General features: G+C 40.8%; 1 long non-coding RNA gene across 1 annotated transcript in view; it reads left to right on the top strand.

The window, feature by feature from the left end:
- Window positions 1-245: 245 nt before the first annotated feature.
- Window positions 246-18,472, top strand: part of LOC118162777 — a 38,366-nt gene continuing 20,139 nt past the window's right edge. The window contains exons 1-2 of the long non-coding RNA XR_004748620.1: window positions 246-346; window positions 9,905-10,125. This is a non-coding gene — a long non-coding RNA (uncharacterized LOC118162777). The remainder of the gene's footprint in view (window positions 347-9,904; window positions 10,126-18,472) is intronic.

Here is an 18,472-nt window from a genome sequence, read left to right as displayed (position 1 = left end):
AATGGAGTATTGCTCTATTTTGAATTGTGCAGGTTATGTTTGGATTGGGAAAGGGCCAGTCCTGAGCACTTAATGATTATAAGTCAGGTCGCCAAATCATCTGATAAGTACTGGGTTATTATTTGCTAGTCACTTCTTGGCAAGCCTAAGATGGCCTTGCCTTTGCAGTTGTTTGCATTGAAAGAATGATCTAGCTTTTTTTTTTTTTTTTTTTTTTTTTTCATTCTTAGCTAAGAATCTGATCCGATCACATGCCTCTAACAGCTGATGCTTGTAGAAACCCCCAGGATTCACAACACCCGGCAATTTCAAAATGCGATCCATAAAGCTAATTGCAATTCTTCATGTAAGTAGAACTAATTACATGCGTGCACTTGACCTTTAAACACCAGTTCTGTTTTCTCTCTGAGACTTTTGTATTTTTAATTTCTTCACCTCTCTGTTTATTGTTCTTAATCAAATTGTGCCCTCAAGTGATTAAGAATTCAAATTAAGTTTTCATACGTTTCTTTAAGTATGTGATGGGGAGAAGAGGGTTAATGCAAACACTTTCATGGCAATATTTTAAAATTTTAATGAATAGTTTGGTTGATTTAAATTTTTCTCCAAAGTGCTTACAATACAAATATAGCTCCATTATGCTAGTAGTAAAGATCCAGTAATGACTGTTTTCCTGTAAAAGTATTATGGAAAGTGCAATAGCAAGGTGTCTTCTTTAATTAAGCGAGGTGTAAATCAAAAATATGTAATGAAGAGTGCACTTGTTTAAAAAATCACTTTAAATAAGATAATACAAAATCAGTAGTGTAAGCAAGATTATATAAAAAAATATTTAACTTTTTTGTTCTGGCAGCAGCCTTTGAAAAACCACTTCTGGTAACCTTCCCTGGCACTCACTAAGTACTGGCAGCCTTGGCAAACTGGCAGGAAAGAGGATGCAGAAATTATTTCATTGAAATGTCTGAATCATTGCACGTTGGCTCTGCCAATCTTTACGTCCTACCCTTGGGTTCTCCTGCACTGTCCATCACTATGGTGCTGGGGATTGGGCTGGTGCCTGCAGCTAATGAATAGTGCATTTCCAGCTCTTGTTTCATCTCACCTATCAGGATGGAAATGTGAAATACTGTACTTTGAATCTCATCCTGCCTCTTACCATCAACATAACCGTGAAGCAGTGTCGAAGTGGGAGAGACTTGGATGGATGGTTGTGGGCTGTTCTCCCTCCTGTCCTGCTGCCTCTACTGGAAAGCTGACACCACTTGCTGTGGGCAAGTTGTAATATGGTTTGTTTAACAGGGTAAATCATGCTTTTATCACTAGAAATAAGATGTGGTGGAGACATGTTGTCATGGTTACTTAGCCATTTCCCCAGAGTCACAACACCAGTGTCCCGGAGGGGACATAATTCTATTTTATGCATATGCATGAGGCTAGCAGGTGCTTTGGCACTTTAATTATATATTTTTTTAAATGGCTAACTGTAAAATTGTGTCAGAAACACAGAGTAAAAAGGATAAGAAATGGACTTGGAATGCAGGCAAAAGGATTGTCAGAAAAAGGAAAAATGATAATCCAGGTTTTTGAAGGTTGCTAACATAATTTAAAATAAAGTAAATAAATACATTTCCTAATTATGTAGGTATATCAAGGACATGCTGAAAATGATAATCTCCAGGTAGGAGGGGAAACTTTACAATAATTAATTATTTCATGCTTTTTTTTTTTTTTTTTTTTTTTTCCTCTAGAAAGTTAGTGTGTTCATGGAAATGGAAAGAAGACTGGGAGTGACAGAAAAAAAAAAAAAGAATAAAATATTAATAACTCTTAAATAATTCAACCCCCCCCCCCCCAACAATAAAACCTGTAGCTACAAGTATGATTGCAAATTAATGGTATTGTCAGATGAATACTTACATGCCTGCTCAAGAGGTATTGTACCTTACTGCACTTCATTCAGCTGCTGTCCCCTCATGTCAGTCATTACCTATCAGCTCCTTTTATCACAGGTGTTAATTGATGACCCTCAACTAAAAAGGAACAACCAGCCAGCTACATATTTTTAGGTCAGTACAAGTAGAAAGCAAAACAGCTTTAAGTCAAAGTAACTTTCAAGGACAAAGATTTCCCAAGTTATCTTCAGATATATTGGATGCTGTGTAACTGCTGTACATTCAAATATTGCACAGGTCTGTGCATGTTTTTTTCAGATAGTTGATATTTAGACATTGGTTAATATGTCCAATAGAAAGATGAAATCACAAAATCTGGAAAACCTCTGAATACCAATACTTATAATACAGAAAACGTATGCTGAAAGAACAACCCTTTATAACTAGTTGACCTTATATGTATGTGTCTCCTACCATTAAAATAAGAGAATCACTTAACTAGGGCTGATCATGTTAGGGAAGTTTTGGATTTAACAAAAACCTTGTGGATTATTTTTGAAAAATATCAAGATTTCATTTTTTTTTTTTTAATTTGGTGGAAAAGAAAAGAAGTTTTTGTGAGTGACTTCAACTCGGATCAGGCATTGTTTTGTTTTGAGGACGTTCACGTGGGAGCTGCGATATATGAGATGATCTTTACTCTGTTACATGGATATATAGGGACACACATAACCTTTTTCTCTCTTCCTCTCTACTTCTTATCTTTCCCATGTAATTTTTGCCAAAATTAATAAATTTCTCTCTCTCTCTCTATATATATTTTTTTTCCCCAGAAAACTGCCTTCAAGTGAGTGTTTTGTGAAATCTTTTTAATCACTCTGTTTTTATGCTCTCAAGCATCTTTTTTTAAGAGTAGGTTGTACTTTCATGGGCATTTGGCTCAACCTCAATGCCCTTTTGTATTCCAGGGTTGCTTTTAACTCAGATCAACTCATGGGACCTGCAAATAGATTCAGGAAAGGGGCAGCTTGGGGGAGGAAGGAGAAACTGCTTACAGAAGCCATGATATGAAGAAAAATGTTTGTGTAACTGCAGGTTTTGATAGAACAACGATAACATGGCCTGTGAAACACTTCATTTCTGAAGAGAAGTCAAATACATTCAGGCCTGTCTTTCCCCAGCAAATTTTTTTTCTGGAGCAAAATCATGAGGCACAGAAGCCAAACGAGCCACATTTATACTTAAGGTGAGGAACATCAATAACCAATTGAAGTTAGGTGTGGACTGAAATGTTAAGAAGCATTGCTGTCTCCTGTCACAAATTTGCCCAGCTATTTATGTTCTCCGGGAAATGTTTCATCACGACCAAAGCATGTGTGGCTCAGACAGGTTCCAATAAAGGTTAAAGTTCCATGTCCATTACCAGAGTTCTCCTCCAAAAAAAAAAAAATAAAAAAAAAAATTCATACATAATCAAGAGATATCCACTTTATGAATGTTATAAGCAAATTTCCCTCTGTTGTGAATTTGAAGCCTGAGAAGTATCCTGGCTGTTTTCTATGAAATTCTTGCTAGCTAATGTAACTGCACTGCTGTTGTGAACATGTACCATGAAATTTATGTGTTCAATACTGCCAGAAGACCAAGGAACAGCACTGGATATATAACACACTGCTTGTCAAATGGAGCAGAAATCTCCTAAAAGGTTCCAATAGAGTATGTACATATGTTTAGCCAATACCCCTGGCTAGACACTAAAAATTCCCTCATGGCAGTGCCAGATTTTAGAGCTGCATAGCTCTTGGTTTTAGCAAAGATTTCTGAAAATGAAATATTCAAAAAAATGTGAATTGCAGTTGCCAAGATAGTAATTTACCAGAGGAGTTAAGGGATACCTGGGTGGCTGTAGCTATGCTTTCTTTTGGTTCCAGCCGTACCAGGTACTGCCCCTTCGCCTCTCCAACCTGCCCAGCACTGTTGGCTGTAAGTTTCTTTCCTTTAGGCTCTACCAGTGGAGCTGCTCCTCTAACTTGATTCCTGATTTGTGTCAATCCAAATAAGTCATGTTAGCTGACACCATCTAAAGAGGTCTTTGCTAGGAAGGCTTGATCTTACCGAATCAGGTTAGAGAGAGCTCATACAGCCCTGCTAAAGGGTCTGATGGGGCTTCTATGCTCCAGGAGGGCCACTGCCCTGGCACTGTGTAGCTAAGGTGCTCAAAGGGCAGTAGTCCACTGAGCTGGCTAAGATCTGCTGGCAGGGAGCATGTCAATTGATTCTACAGGTAGTCTCTTCAGAAGAAAATCATCCCAATTCAATGGAGCACTAAACCACATATTTGTACACCCCCAAGATGAATGGGGTGGAAGCTGAGGGAAACCCCAGTACCACTGGAGCCTGCAGTGAAGCTTCTGTTGATTTCAGCAGAGCAATATTTCATCCCTTTTGCTGAATGGGCGCTGGGACCCTCCAGTTGCTCAAAGCTAAGCACAAAAGTAAGCACTTTTGCCTAATCAAAGATTGGGTTTTTATTAAAAGGAGAAACATGGGTCTGTGTGATACTGCTGCATCCACCTCCACTCCAACTTGTATCAAATGGCCAACATGCCACATACAAAACTTAGAAGGAATGGAAATCAAAATTTTCCTCTTGCATCTGCACAACCAAATGTACTATATGGGTTGAAAACACCCCAGTTACTACTGTATTTTGGCACCTCATGAACTCTCCTCATAACTCCTAACTCCGTAGAGTGAGGCCATGCCACCATTCCTGCAGTACTGGCATCAAAGCAGGGACAAATGATTGCACAGAGCCACAGAGATAATTCACCATTGGGCTTCACTCTTCCACAGCTCAGGCTAGCACTCCCATACTTGAGACTACACACATCTCACCACAGGTTTAACGAAAACCCTTTGTTAAAGGGTTTAAAAGGTTAAAAAGCCTTGTGTACATCACAGTTCTACTGCATGAACAGAGACCCAACTACCATGGTCATGTCTGGCCTAGGAACCTCTACTCTTGCAAAAAATCCATGACTTGTAGCTTTTATGGGACTACTGTTATGAGAGGGACGAATGAAATAGATTGTGGAATTGATTACTGTAGCAGATTAAAGAGTAAAATTTTGCTTGAGACAAAACTTTACACTGATGGGGGCTGGGATCCAGAAGGGCTTGGCAGGACCCATTTCTCTCATCTGCCAGCTGCCAAGCAAAAGGAAATGGCGGCTGTTGTATGCTGCAGGCTGTTAGATGTGCACAACACATAGCAGCATCCAGTGCTGGATCATCCCTGAGCCACTCAGGTGCAGCTTCTCTGTAGATACAACTGTCCTTAACTTTCAACTCAGCCCCAGCAAGTCTATCCAAATCTGAGGTATAAGTGAAGAGTTTCGCAGGAGCTGAGTGAAGTTATCATGAACACTTTGCTCTCTTATAGCTGTAAACTTGAAAAAGGTAAAAACAGAAAAAAATGTCAGAAAAAAAATATCTCAGGAAATCACCCATTCTATTCCTCTGTTTTCTTCTCTGTAACTCTATGGCATCTTGTCATACTTGTGCCATCTCTGACAAGGGTCTAAGGATCTCTTCTGAAAGACATATCATAACCTCAATAGGCAATTTCTCCTATTTCATTACTGTCCTTTTGGTTAAAATGATATCCTAAAGCCTGAAACTTTCTGGTTCTGTTACCCAACTCCTTCACCATGGATGTGACAGATTATTCCTGTGCTCTTTAACATCTTTTTATGTATTGGACTAATATTAAACCCATCCTCAGACTTTTCTACTTTAAATTAAACAATCCTAGATTATTAAGTCTTTCTTCCAAAGACATCTTCTTCTCACCCCCTTCATCCTCTTTACTTTTTTTTTTCTTTCTTTCTTTCTTTCTAAAAGTTACCTCCTCTGTCTCAACCCAGACAAGTCCCAACATTTCAGTAAAGGCATATCAGTTCTGATCAGAGCTGCAAGACTACCTCAAACTCTTAACATCTTACTGAAGTCTCACTTGCAACTTGCAACATCTTCTGAAACTAACAGTGTTGCACTAAACTGAACCAGACCAAGATCAGACCTTGAGAGGATTTCATGATAAACACTTTTGGTTTGATCATAAATCACTGTACTTAGAATCCAAATTATTCTCTATCTTCCCTATAATCTCTTATGAGCGTATCAGGTAGAATAGTGTCAAAATCTTACTACAGTCAAGGTGCGTATCATCTACTAAATCCCATTACCCACAAGGCCCATTACACAGCCAGAAAAGAAAATAAGGTTCATTTCACATAGTATATACATAAATATTGATTTCTAGATGCTTTATTTCTTACAGATTTTTTTCTGAGAATTGAAGTTAATTTGACTTTTTCAATAACTCCCCTTTTGCTTAAATAAAAGCACAGTATTGTGCTGTTCTAGTTACCTAGTTCTTCATTCCCTCTCTACAAATTCCCAGAAAAACTACTAATGACTGAGATAGCTTCAGCCAGTCCTTTAAATATCCTATACAAAATTCATTAGACATGAAGGATTTAAAAAAACAAAGTCAAATAAATACCCTTTGCTTATTCTGTTTTCTAGGCATTTGTTGTTGTTGTTCCTGATTTTAATCATGCCAGCCACATGCTCACATTTGACCTTTTAATTGCTGAGGATGCAGAAGCCCCACTTCACACATAGGCCTTCTCTGCAACCTTGTCTGTCTCTTGATTGTTCAGACAACACTACTCTTGTCTTACCTCTTACCCCTAATGCACTTGCAGAAATATTTCTTCTTACCCTTGGTGCCTCTGCTAATGGTATTGCACTCTGTTTCAGCTTTTCCATCCTTGCATGTTCCAGGTAACCTTTCATACTTCATCCCTAGTAGCTGAACGCTAATCCTTCCTTACATGCAAACCAAGCACATGTTGGTCAGCCTGTCTCCTCCTGCAGGGACTTTCCATTTCCAGCATTTTCACAAGTCCCCTTGTTACTATTGAAAGCTTCACTTATTTGATCAGACCAGAATTTGTTTTTCTGGCCTGTTGTGGTGGCTCTCCCACCATATAAGTACCTGTGGTTTTTTCCTCTATAATTATTACCCATAACATTTTCAATGGTTTTAGTCTTCTCCACATGCTAGGCTCCCAGCAAATGAATGTATCCAGGGCTGAGGATACACCCCTCCTTTCTACCCCCTGCTTGTTCTTCCTTTCATGTTTTTATTCCAGTCATGCGAATTATCCCACCAAGGCTCTGTTATGCCAATTAAGTCATAATTTTGATCTTGTATTAAGACTTCCAGCTCCACCTGTTTATCCCAAATATTTATTGCAGTAGTATACAGACATCTAAGTTGTTCAGTGGATTGATTCACTATCCTCCGAGTCTCTCCTGTGACCCTATTATGAATACCAAATCTTCCAAAATTTTAGGCCCCTGTCAGGCTGCTCTGGTTTATGTAAGCTTTTTTGTTGTTGTTGTTGTTGTTGTTGTTGTTCCCTAGTCAACCCCTCCCTCAATCCTACTTTAAAGCCTTCTAACTAGGTTAGCAATTTATTGAATGAACCACATGAAGTCAGCTCAGTGGAAAAACCTGAACACCCTCCAGCAGCATTTCAGACTATGGCAGGCAGCACCTCTTCTTCCCCTGACTTGCTTCTCCTGGAGTACAGATCCAGCCAGCTGCCAGCCTCCTGTTTTCCCATGAACAGAGGGTCATCAGCTTTCTCAGCTCTTATTTTGGATCTGGGGGGGCTGGTTACAAACCTCATAGCTGGGATAGGGTGTGTGTATTTTTCCTTAGCAATAGGATTTAAATATTGTTTGCTTCCTGAATAACATACCTGTTCTTGATCTCCACAGGTAAAATCTGCCTCAGGAGGAAGCCAACTCCTGCATCCTTTCCTGTGGAGAACCCATTTCCTTCTTCATTGCTGGTATTGCTCCTTGCTCTAGCTAGCCAGCCTCTTTCTGCTTGGAGATGTGCTCAAACATAGCATTCATAGGCCCTTCTGGCTTCCTTCCCTGCAGTTCCCTGACCTGCCACCAAAGAGCCCCCATGGGCACAGGCACCTCTCCTCCTGTTCATTTTCCCTTCCCCTCTGGGAAGGAAAGAGAGGCCACATTCCTTGAAAATCCAAACCAATAGGAAGCCAAGACATGGAAGATCAGTGTTCCCCTCCTAAGACGAGCCTCCTAATGTCAAAGCTTGCCTTTACGTATGGATGCAGTCCGACTGATCTCAGTCCACCCTTAAACTGAAAGGTAGGGAGCTGCTCTTCTCTGGAAACAGAATAGGTGCTTCAGGGTGTATCTGCTGTTCACGGCCTTCAGTATATCAGCTTAGGTACAAACCCACAATGAGGTAGCTTCAGCCAGTCCTCTAAATATGCTAGACAAAATTTGTCATACTCGGAGCACTCAAAAAAATGCAGAAGGGAGCCTTGTGTCTTCCACATCATGGCTAGTTAATCAAGATGGCCTGCTTGGAGTCCAGGCAGCATGAATGTGTGTCCTGCTGCCTCTCTGCGTGCCAGCATTTTGTAAAAAATATACCTCAGACGGATTTTTGTAAATGTACAGGATGACAATGCCACCACCACAGCCAGTCTTATGACATTGTTTTCTCTTCATGCACGTTCTAATGAAAGAACATTTTGTTTAGCATGTGAAATGGTAAATATCTTCAATCATAGGAAAACATACAATAGTTGCATTTTATTATAAACAATGAGTACTCACTAGGAAAACACTAGAAGAATGCCACCCTCTTCCTTTTCCTGTTGATTTTCTGTCCTATACTTTTCAGGCAAAATGGCATTTCCCTCCAAGACCTGATGCTCCATTCTTTCCCAGGCCTTGTTATTGACATAACTTCCTAAGTTATTGTTATTCCTCTTATCGATTAATATTGCCAATGCACGGGAGGCTTATACCAGTGCCCAGCTCCTTCAGAGCCAGTGTGCACATCCTCACAAGAGGTCTGACTGCACACTTACAAACATGGGGTAAGGTGTGAAAGACCAGCATTAATAAACGTGGATACCAGTTTTATAGTACCTATGGAAGTCTATGCACCTGTTTATCTGGATGTGTTATTTTATACAGAATGAGAAAATCGTAACATTGTAGTTACTGCTGGAATCGAGTTGGGCAGATCAAAGTGACAATTACCGTGTTCTAGAAATCCCTATTTTTGATGATGAGGTTTTTTAAGCCTGTAACAACACACAGATCCAATTGCAAAAGCTTAAAATCGCCTCTTCAGTAGAAGCAGGGCTTTGATATCATCTAATTTGACCCTTCCACCGCACTTATAAGTGCACTCCAGTGTGGCTAGAGATAAAAACTTTGAAATTTAAATGTGCAACTTGCAGCTGAGGTTGGATTTGCGAGCTAGGACACAGAGTACCTTTTGATGAGCAGCAGTTTTCATTACAGCTGTCAGAAAATACCTCCCCATTAGGAAGCGATGAGTACATTTAATTCAAGTCCAACCCTTCCAACACCATCACTTACAGACACTCTTCTGCTCTGTGAGTGAGGTTCTAATAATACACTGAGCCAAGTGGGACACACCAGGGTGATTAATGCTTGGATGTGAACATACACTGCACAGAGTATATATTTCCCCCTTAAATGAATATATCTGGTTTTCATTGATATTGAGGTAGATTTGCTCTGTACTTGCTCACATGAGGAAGCCTAGAACTGTGGGATCTATCATTCAGTAATAGCTCCTGATAACACTAACACTCAGAACACGGCAAAGTAAAAAATGTGAATTCATATTCACTTTTAATAAACTGGGGTAATTAGTCAGTTGAAATGCAATAGAAAGTGACAGCCTGTGACACATAAAAGACTGCAGACTGACAAAGACAGAGCTATTCTTCATTGCACTAACATCCGTTTCTTCATCAACATTGAATTTTTTCAGTCTCTTGGCATTTCAATTACATTATAAAATGAAGGGCTAAAATCCTGGCTCTGCATTTTTTCCTCCCCTCTTTCAGACTGAAGGAAAGAGATGAGAAAAAAAGAAATGAGAAAACCCCCATCCACAATTTGCTTCTACACCACCTGAGATGATGTCAGTGGGCTATTGCATCCAGAACACCCATGGTGCGTGCAGAAGAAGGTGCCTGATCAGGCTTGTCATCATCAAGGTGATGCTGGGACTGCGAAATCCCACCAAATGAAACTGCCTGGAAGACAAAAGAAAGGGATAAAATAGGTAAAAATGTATACATTTTATTTATTTATTTATTTATTTTTCAACTAAAATTTAACCATGGAAGTCAACATGTCTCAGACACTCCTTTGCTTCTTGTTGGCATCATAGCTGTTTCTCTCTGCATCCTGACTGCTTAGCACCTAAGAGGGAGCTTGGACAAGGGCGTAGGTGTCAGTGCAGCTTCCCAGCCGAGGTCTCGCACAACTCTCTCACAACAGCCTAGTCTCAGGCACCATGGCCATGCCTGGAGCCCCCAAGCCCTGTGTAGGAAGGAGGTTGCAGAGCCTCATGGCACACCCAGAGCCTGGACACCCCTCAACTTGTGTTGGCTCTGGCACTAGCTCATTTAACTGTGAGCTTATTTAACTCACCGTGCCAGCATGAAACTAATTCCTCCCCCTAAAAAAGACAGTTTTCTGCTCAGTTAGCAAACCGAAAGAAACCTGTGAATGTCCCAACCATTTCCAGAGCCTGTGGAAGCAGAGGAGTAGGACTGAGGCACCAGGAGCAAGAGAGGAAGGAAGAATGGCACATACAGAGGAGGGAAGAGGATATGGATGGGATGGGATGGGATGGGATAGGATGGGATGGGATGGGATGGGATGGGATGGGATGGGATGGGATGGGATGGAGGTGTGGGCTCATCTTTCAGCTTACCTTTCAGGAGCAGCAGCTAGTCAGGTAGCTTTGCCTGAGAAAATCCTGGTTCTTAATTTGAGGACATAAATGGTGATATCTTATAAATGCATATGATGAGCCACCTACACTTGTGTCATCAGTATTCAGTGAGGTTAAGCCTATTTAGAGAGAAGCAGTACCTTTTCTTAGATCACCTGAGACAATGGTAAAAAATAGACCACTTTTCAGGCACGTGCGTGCTTTCTCAGGACTGAAATAACCTCACTTAGAGCTTGGAGCAGCCTGGTGACCAGAGCACTGCTACTCTTCCCACTGTTTGGATCCTCTAAAAATCATAGCATAACCCTCCAGCAGAGAAAAAGAAGTGAGGAGAAAGTATTTTTACATGAAGACCGAATTACTTTTTAATCTTTTTTTTTTTTTTTTTTTTTTTTTTTTTTTTAATGACATCAGGACATCTTGCTGTGCAAAGCCTCAGCTTGTTGACTGCTGAAACATCATTGACTTACCTCCCAGGCGTGCTATTTTGTTAATTTTTATATATGGTTTTGAGAACCTTGGATGGAAGGCACCAAGGTTGAGCTGTATAATTTTCTCAGAAGCCTCATGGTCTCATTTGGTTCAGTCATATGTCAAAGCAGCTTTTAATTTCTCAGTTGTGGGATTCGAATCTTAAAATACACTAGCAGCCAGAAGCTCCCCTTTAAGTACCTGAATGAAAGGGTCAGATTTTCAATTGTTTCTAGTCGCCTGCAGTTCCTATTGTTTTAATAGAGATGTGCTGTTCACAAAAAAACTTAGTTCCCAGCTGGTAGGTATGAGCACTTCTACTGCTGTGACCTAATACTTCACAGCACAGTCACTACTCTTATCACCTCAGTGAAAAGGGATCTGGAGGGGACATGCAGTCTAACTGGCATCCACAGAAAAATGGTGATGAACTGAACTGCTTCCACTGCCTGCTTCAGAGTCTCATATTTAAGTGAAAAAAATCTTTGCAGAAGGGAAAAAAGCAACCATATATTTTGAACAGTTCTTGCAAATCTCAGAGAGGGTGAATGGCAAAAATGTGTTAGTAGCAAGGTTTGAATTATTCATTTGTGAGGCATTTTGTTCAATAATATAGCACAGAGGCGTGCCTCTCAATTCCTTCATCTGTCCCTACGGTGCTCTGCAGAAGGTGCAGCCTGGGCACCGTGACAGGTTACCGGAGGTACCTGTTGTCTTTTCCATTCTCCAACCGGACTTCCTACCTCTGATATCTTTCTTCCATCAATAGTGAAGTGTTTCTCAGTAATTGGATAAACCAAAACTCTGAATTTTAAGCAGTCATGGATATGAGCTTGAACTTGTGCTTATAAACTTGAAATTAATTGTTTATAAAAGCTTGTTTGAGTAAAATTTAGGCTGCACGAATTAATATTCCAAAGATTCATGTCAGTTCCTCGAGCAGCATAAGTATTGACTCAGATATCAATTTTGATGGAACTAAACTCTTTTACACCAGCTGAGGGCTCTGCATCTGTTGTTTTAAATTCAGGGAACTTTCCACAGAAAGGGTTTATCCTCGCCCCATTCAGCCAGCTCTATTCATGATCCGAAATAGAGCGCTCATTTGCCAGGTCACTACAGAAGTGAGATAAATGTGCAGATGAAGAAGTCTTAATCATAGTTTACTTTTAACCCTTAGATTTTGTTTGTTGCTTCTTGCACCACTCATTCCAGTAAATCACCTTGACTCTGGCAGAAAAAACAAGGGAAATAAACTGGAGCCTGTTTTCACCTTAAGCAGCCAAGTGGTTAAAGGACTGGCGTGTAAACAGCTCCACTACACCTATGCTGTATTTTGAAGTCCGGTGGGATTCTGCTTTAATCTTGAGAGGGAGTGTGAGGGGTTTGTTTTTCACAGGGGCTTTAGCCTACAGTTAAGTGCAAACACCTGCTGAAGTACTGGTAATTAGTAGGTAATTAGTAGCTAATGTTCTTAGAATTTAAAAAGAAAAGCTTACATAAGTAATTACTTACTATTTCTTATAATGTGCTGCTTTTCCTGAGATTTCATATCCCCAGAACATTTGCCAAGTTCCTAGGTTCCTCAACATACTAAATTGTTTATTAATTACACAAGTATATTGCTTGTAGAAAAAATAAAATGCATTAAAATGCTGGAAACAGGAATGAGCTATCTTTTAAATTACAGCACAAGACTCGTTGGAAATGACAGAATTTGTAGAGGGTAACGGCTTTAGGAGGATCTTTGATTTGGGGCTGGGGGAGAAGGGTGGTGGTGGCTGGATCAGGGAAGGCAGCAGCCAGGTAGCCCAGAATGAGTTGCTACTTCTTGGGAAGGGGTAGAGGCACAAAGTAGGAAGCAGCCTTTGTGGTGGGTGCTTTGCCCAGGCCAGTAAATGTCTAGCACAGCTGTGGAGCCCTAGTTGGATTCTTGTGTCCCTGGGTCTCTTCATGCATTTCAGGTATGTTAGGAGTCAGGGGCTGATCTGGCTCTGTAACAGAGCAGTTCTAATGGCATTTCACCTCTTGTAGAAGGATCTTTTCTGGATCAGTGGGAAAGCTAAAATAACTGCCTTGTCAAACCCTGCAAGATAATTCACTATTTTCATACATGAGCAGTATTAAAACAAAGCTGCGGTTCTCTGTATGTTCTAGGCTGTAGCTAGCACAGGATGCAGCTACCAGGGGCTGTGATTGCACTTACTAGCTGCCAGTCTTGCTCTTGCAGCATGTGGGACAGGCTTTATGCAGAGGCAGAAGAGGAGAACGTCTGCTGAGATCCACCACCTGGATGCTTCTCAGCAGGTGTCCTCCTGTGGGACCCTACCTGCTGCTTGGCGTGAACCTCTTCTTACAGGACAGTAGGCTACGTGTGCCCCATCCTCTTTGGTGACAACTCTCCTGTGAGTTAAAGTGTATACAAAGACAGGATTATTAATAGCAAGGACTCTGTGAAGGTGGATCCTACTCCTATGGAGTAGTCCTGGCAGGGTTGAATTTTGCCCTTCAATCTCCCATGCTGCAGGGTGGGGCACAAAAGCCTTGAGAGATCTTCTGTCTTCCCTGACCTCGTGCCATGTAGCAGGGCCCTGGGGACAGCTGAACTCTCTCAGGACCTTCTCATGTACAGTGGTGGCTTCTGAAAGAGGAAAGGTAGGAAAAGCTCCCTGCTTTTCAAGGAAGCTCAACAATTTCAAGGAGCAGCCATCCAGACCATGACAGTGGGGAATGGCCCTGGAGATCTCTTGGCTTCCAAATTCCTTTATACTGTTTCACTCCATTTCAATTTGGGCTTTCAAAACTAAGAGTTTACCTGACCTGGGCTGTCATTGATGCTTTAAAAAAAGAATGATTCAACTGAAGATGGGGCCGCTCTTTAAAGATAAACCATGAAGCTGAATTGCTTCTTAGTATTACTATTCAGAGTTTTTTTTTTTTTTTTTTTTTTTTTTTTTTTTTTAAGCTTGGCTGTGAATAAGAAAAAACAAACAAACAATCACAAATTGGACTAAATGAGATTAAAGCTGCGGGTAGGCACCAACTTAGCATACAGCTTGGGCTTCCTCAGGGTTTTAGGTCCTCCAGCATTCTTATTATTCCTTTCCAATCAATTAAGCTGAATGCAAATGGTAAAAAGTAAAATTAAAAAAAAAAAAAAGGAAAAATTGCTTCCAAAAAAAACACCCCAGGGGTGGTGGAGAATTTGGCTCTTTCAGCCATACGTAGCTCTTGAGAAAAACACCCACATTTTCATGCAGGGTTTTAATACTAGCTGAATAATCTTTTTGAGGTGTGCACCTTGGAAGGCTCCAAGCCCAGCTGTATCTTAATAGCAACTAATATCAACTCCTCTCACACAGAGGTAGCAACTCTCCAAGGAGGCACTTAAGTGCTAGGGCAGCTTTTGTTTTCTGAACACCACGTCTTGCTTTCTCCTGGTGAAGACAAACCAGATAGTCCCTTGTCATTCATCTTTGCCTTAGATTCAAACATTTACCACAATTCAAGATTTTCTGAACTGCAAACAGCATTGCCTGTCAGGACAAAGAAAACCCCTGAACGAAGGCATCCTAGGTGATGAAGATATTTGTCCTTGCAAAGACCTTACAGAAAGAGTGGCTTTTTGTCTCTCACAGTGTTTCTCTCCATGAAAAAGTGCTAGCTTCTTTTTTTAATTAAAAATAGTGCGTGCTTCGTACTTATATAGTAATGATTTGTAAAAGTATTTATGTTTCCTAAATAAGCAGTAATTAAAAAAATTAAACAGCAAATCTGTGGCCCTTTAGGAGCTATTTCCTGCCACTGTGCTATGCACCAGGGATGTGTGAAGCTTCCTAATCATAGCTGGGGACCAAAGCTGATTATTTTTGCTTCAAAGGCATCAGTCTGTACATCCAAACTACAAAGTACCATCCCTGTGTTTTGCTACCATTAGTGGTGTAGGGCTGAGAACTGAGGAGTTGTGGTTTACCTAAAAGGGAGCAAGAATGTACCTCTCAGCCTGCCCACGTTAATTCCTTGTTCCCACAGCACGTTTCATGCAGAAGGAGAAGTTACCGTGGAAGCAGACGTGGTAAAACTATTGACACAGGAGGATAGTCTCATATTCCTTGAGTTGCATTAGAAAACTGTTTGAAAGAGCACAGAAATACCACCCATCATTTTAAGAAAGGAAGAGTAATTAGTTCAAATAATTTTGAGCACAAATTGGCATTAAAGTGCAAACACAATTTGGCCATGACATTGGATTAATGTACCTTGCCAAAGGGTTTATGGCATTAAATCATCTAATCTAGCCATGCTTTCAGACCTAACAAAAGGCCAATTCTTTAATTCAGTCCCCTCTGTGCTCCCACTCCATGTGTCCTGGGGTTCCTAATGCAGTTTTATTTATCTTTTCTGTAAAGACCAGCCTTGAACAGGCATTGTATTTTTCCTGTTTCTCTAGCATGCTACTTAAGACATGTCTCACCATGTGGACTCAACTCAGTTGCCTGGTTAGAAATGTCAAATACTGCTTAAGATGCCCCATGGTGCCTGAGACACCCACCAGGGCTGGCAGATGTAACTCATCACCAAGGGGAGACTCATGCCCTTCTGGACCAGGAACTATTTCTTGTCCCATATGTCTATTGGAAATACCAGGCTGGTGCTGTGAAGTGACAGTACATTTGAGTTCCACTGTGATAGCCAACTTTGTTATTATCAAGCGATACGTTCTCACTATACTGAGAGTATTTTTTGTTCTGATTCTCTGTGAAAATTCAGGACCAGATGGAAAACAGCTTTTCTGAGGCTACTACATCTTCCCTGAGAATTACTGGAGAGATGAGCTGGATGATGACATTTTGCAGTTTGATTCCTGAAAACTGGTTTGGTTCCAGGTCAGTCAATTTACTTTTGATGCAAACTGATAGCAGATAACAGAGCAGAACTACACATGCTCTTTTCTGTCCCAGTCTCAACTGATACATCATTTACCCAGCTGATGTATCAATTCACACATGGAAAGCTGTGTGCAAGTAACACAGGACAACGTTTATGCATTGTAGACTAATTTTGCTCTCAGTTATATCCATTCCATTCCCCTCCTTTCATTGCAGTTGACAGGTGTAAAAGAGAGAAGCTGAATTTTTCTCTGTGACCTTATACAGAAATGAATGAGATCCTTCAGGACTTGGTTGCCTGTACATTCATAATAATAAAGAAACCTTAGTGATGATATAATGGCTTCTTCATTATTGCTGTCTTGGGGGACTAGCTCAGCTCACATAATTGGTAACTGGTTAATCAGCCATCCAGGTCAGTCTTGGCCTAGGTTAAACTTGGGATAGTGGTGGGAAACCCCAGTGTTGTATTCTTTAGTAGATGAGTGTTATGTTCTTAGATAACAGAGATACCTCTTGGGTTTATGGCAGGCATGTGTCTGTATCTGGAATCACAAATGGCAAATACTGTTCTTTAACATCCCATGCCAGTCTCAGCATCAAGGCTCTGAAGTTCAGTGGGCTTGAGAGATGAACCCTTCATTTCCTCAGTGTCTGGACTGAGGCAGATAAGTGAATCTGTGTTGGGGTAGGCAGCAGACCCAGGCTACACCTGGGCCTCTACTTCCAAGTCTCTTGAACAGCTCTTCTGAAGTCTGCACTAAGCCTACATACAGCTAACTGGACAATATGAAACCAGCAAGAGGCCAAAGAAGGGCCAAGTAATGTACAGATCATAGTAGTTAATTCTTCTAGAATATTTAATGAAGGTTTCTGCTTGCTTTGAACATGTTATTCAAAGCAACTCTTGATAAAGTCCTCTTTTTATAAAGATTTCAGACAGCGGAGGCATGTTCACCACTACCAGAACTTCTAATGTTTACATAAATAAAGAAAGCTCAGAGGCTGTGGTCACTCAATAACTGAATTAATAAAATGGATAGCACATTAAAAACATATCCACTACCAAGTCCTATGATCTCAAAGAGAACTTCTTTTGCTCAGTTGGTGATGTGCCTATTCTGAAGAACAAAAGTTTATGTATCCTGGTTCTCTGTGTATCATCTCATATGGCCTCAGTGGTTCTTTGCAGGACATCTGTCATTCTAAGAGCCTGAGAACAGGGATGGATGCCTAATGACAGCCATGACGTACAGTCAAGAAGCAGACAAAAATATTTCTATTAGTTGAGTGAATCAGTTGCTTATCTTGACAAAACATCTTTGGAACAGGGGCAATCATCATCTGACTAAACCTGCCGATTACCTACTGACTAGAGGGGGTAAACCTCTAACCCAGTTAGATGGCAGAAGAAAGAATAGGTGTTCCAAAAGTGACAAAAGTCAAAGAGCTCGCAATTACTTAAATGATTTCCACGTCCTCCTAATGATCACGATTTGGATTTCCTGCAATCAAGAAGTTCCTCTCCTTCCCACGGACCAAAAGATGACCATTGCCATTTTTTGTTCATATACACAACTTCCAGGCTTACTATGCTTTTGTGTATGTATTTCAGCACAATGTGTAGATGTCACTGAACTACTCAATGACAGAGTGGTATAATGAAGGGAGCAAGAAGAAAGGACACACACATTGATATACCACTTCAGCAAGACTCTGTATGTCAAAAAATGGGTAAAAAAAAACTTAAACTGTGCTCTTTGGGTCATGTTATGCAGTGCTCTGCATCTGGAGGTGCCCACCCAAGCCATACTGATGTAACGACTGGAAAGTCTAAAACCTCTGAACATCACCAAAGACTTCTGACAGAAAATGAGTGCACATGAGAGAGACTGCAGCAGCATCTAGTCTTGTTTTTTTAGGCATGTTTTGTTAATTAAGGGCATGTCTTAAATCCATGGTGGTTTTTATCACTTAGATAAACAAAAAAATGTAATAAGGTTGTGTTCCTTGTCCAAGGCCAGCTCAGCAGCCTTTCAGGCCCAAGGAGCTAGTGGGGGAGGGGTGGGGGGGGGGGTGGGGGAAAGAGACACATGGAGAGGTTAAATGATTGAATGGCAGGTACAGAACAGATCAGTTTTGGACCCTCCTGGCTTAAGCCCAAGCAACATTTCAATGTGGACTTTTCTCCATGACAGAAATACTCCAGATGGAAGTTTTGACTTCAGTGATGGTTGCCACAACATCTGCAGATAATACGATGTTAGCACCCTACACAGCTAGCTGTCAAACAGCATGGACCATAGCCT

Source organism: Oxyura jamaicensis, chromosome 2 (assembly GCF_011077185.1).
Source record: "Oxyura jamaicensis isolate SHBP4307 breed ruddy duck chromosome 2, BPBGC_Ojam_1.0, whole genome shotgun sequence".
Classification (NCBI taxonomy): domain Eukaryota; kingdom Metazoa; phylum Chordata; class Aves; order Anseriformes; family Anatidae; genus Oxyura; species Oxyura jamaicensis.
This window is presented reverse-complemented; position numbering and strand designations above follow the sequence as displayed.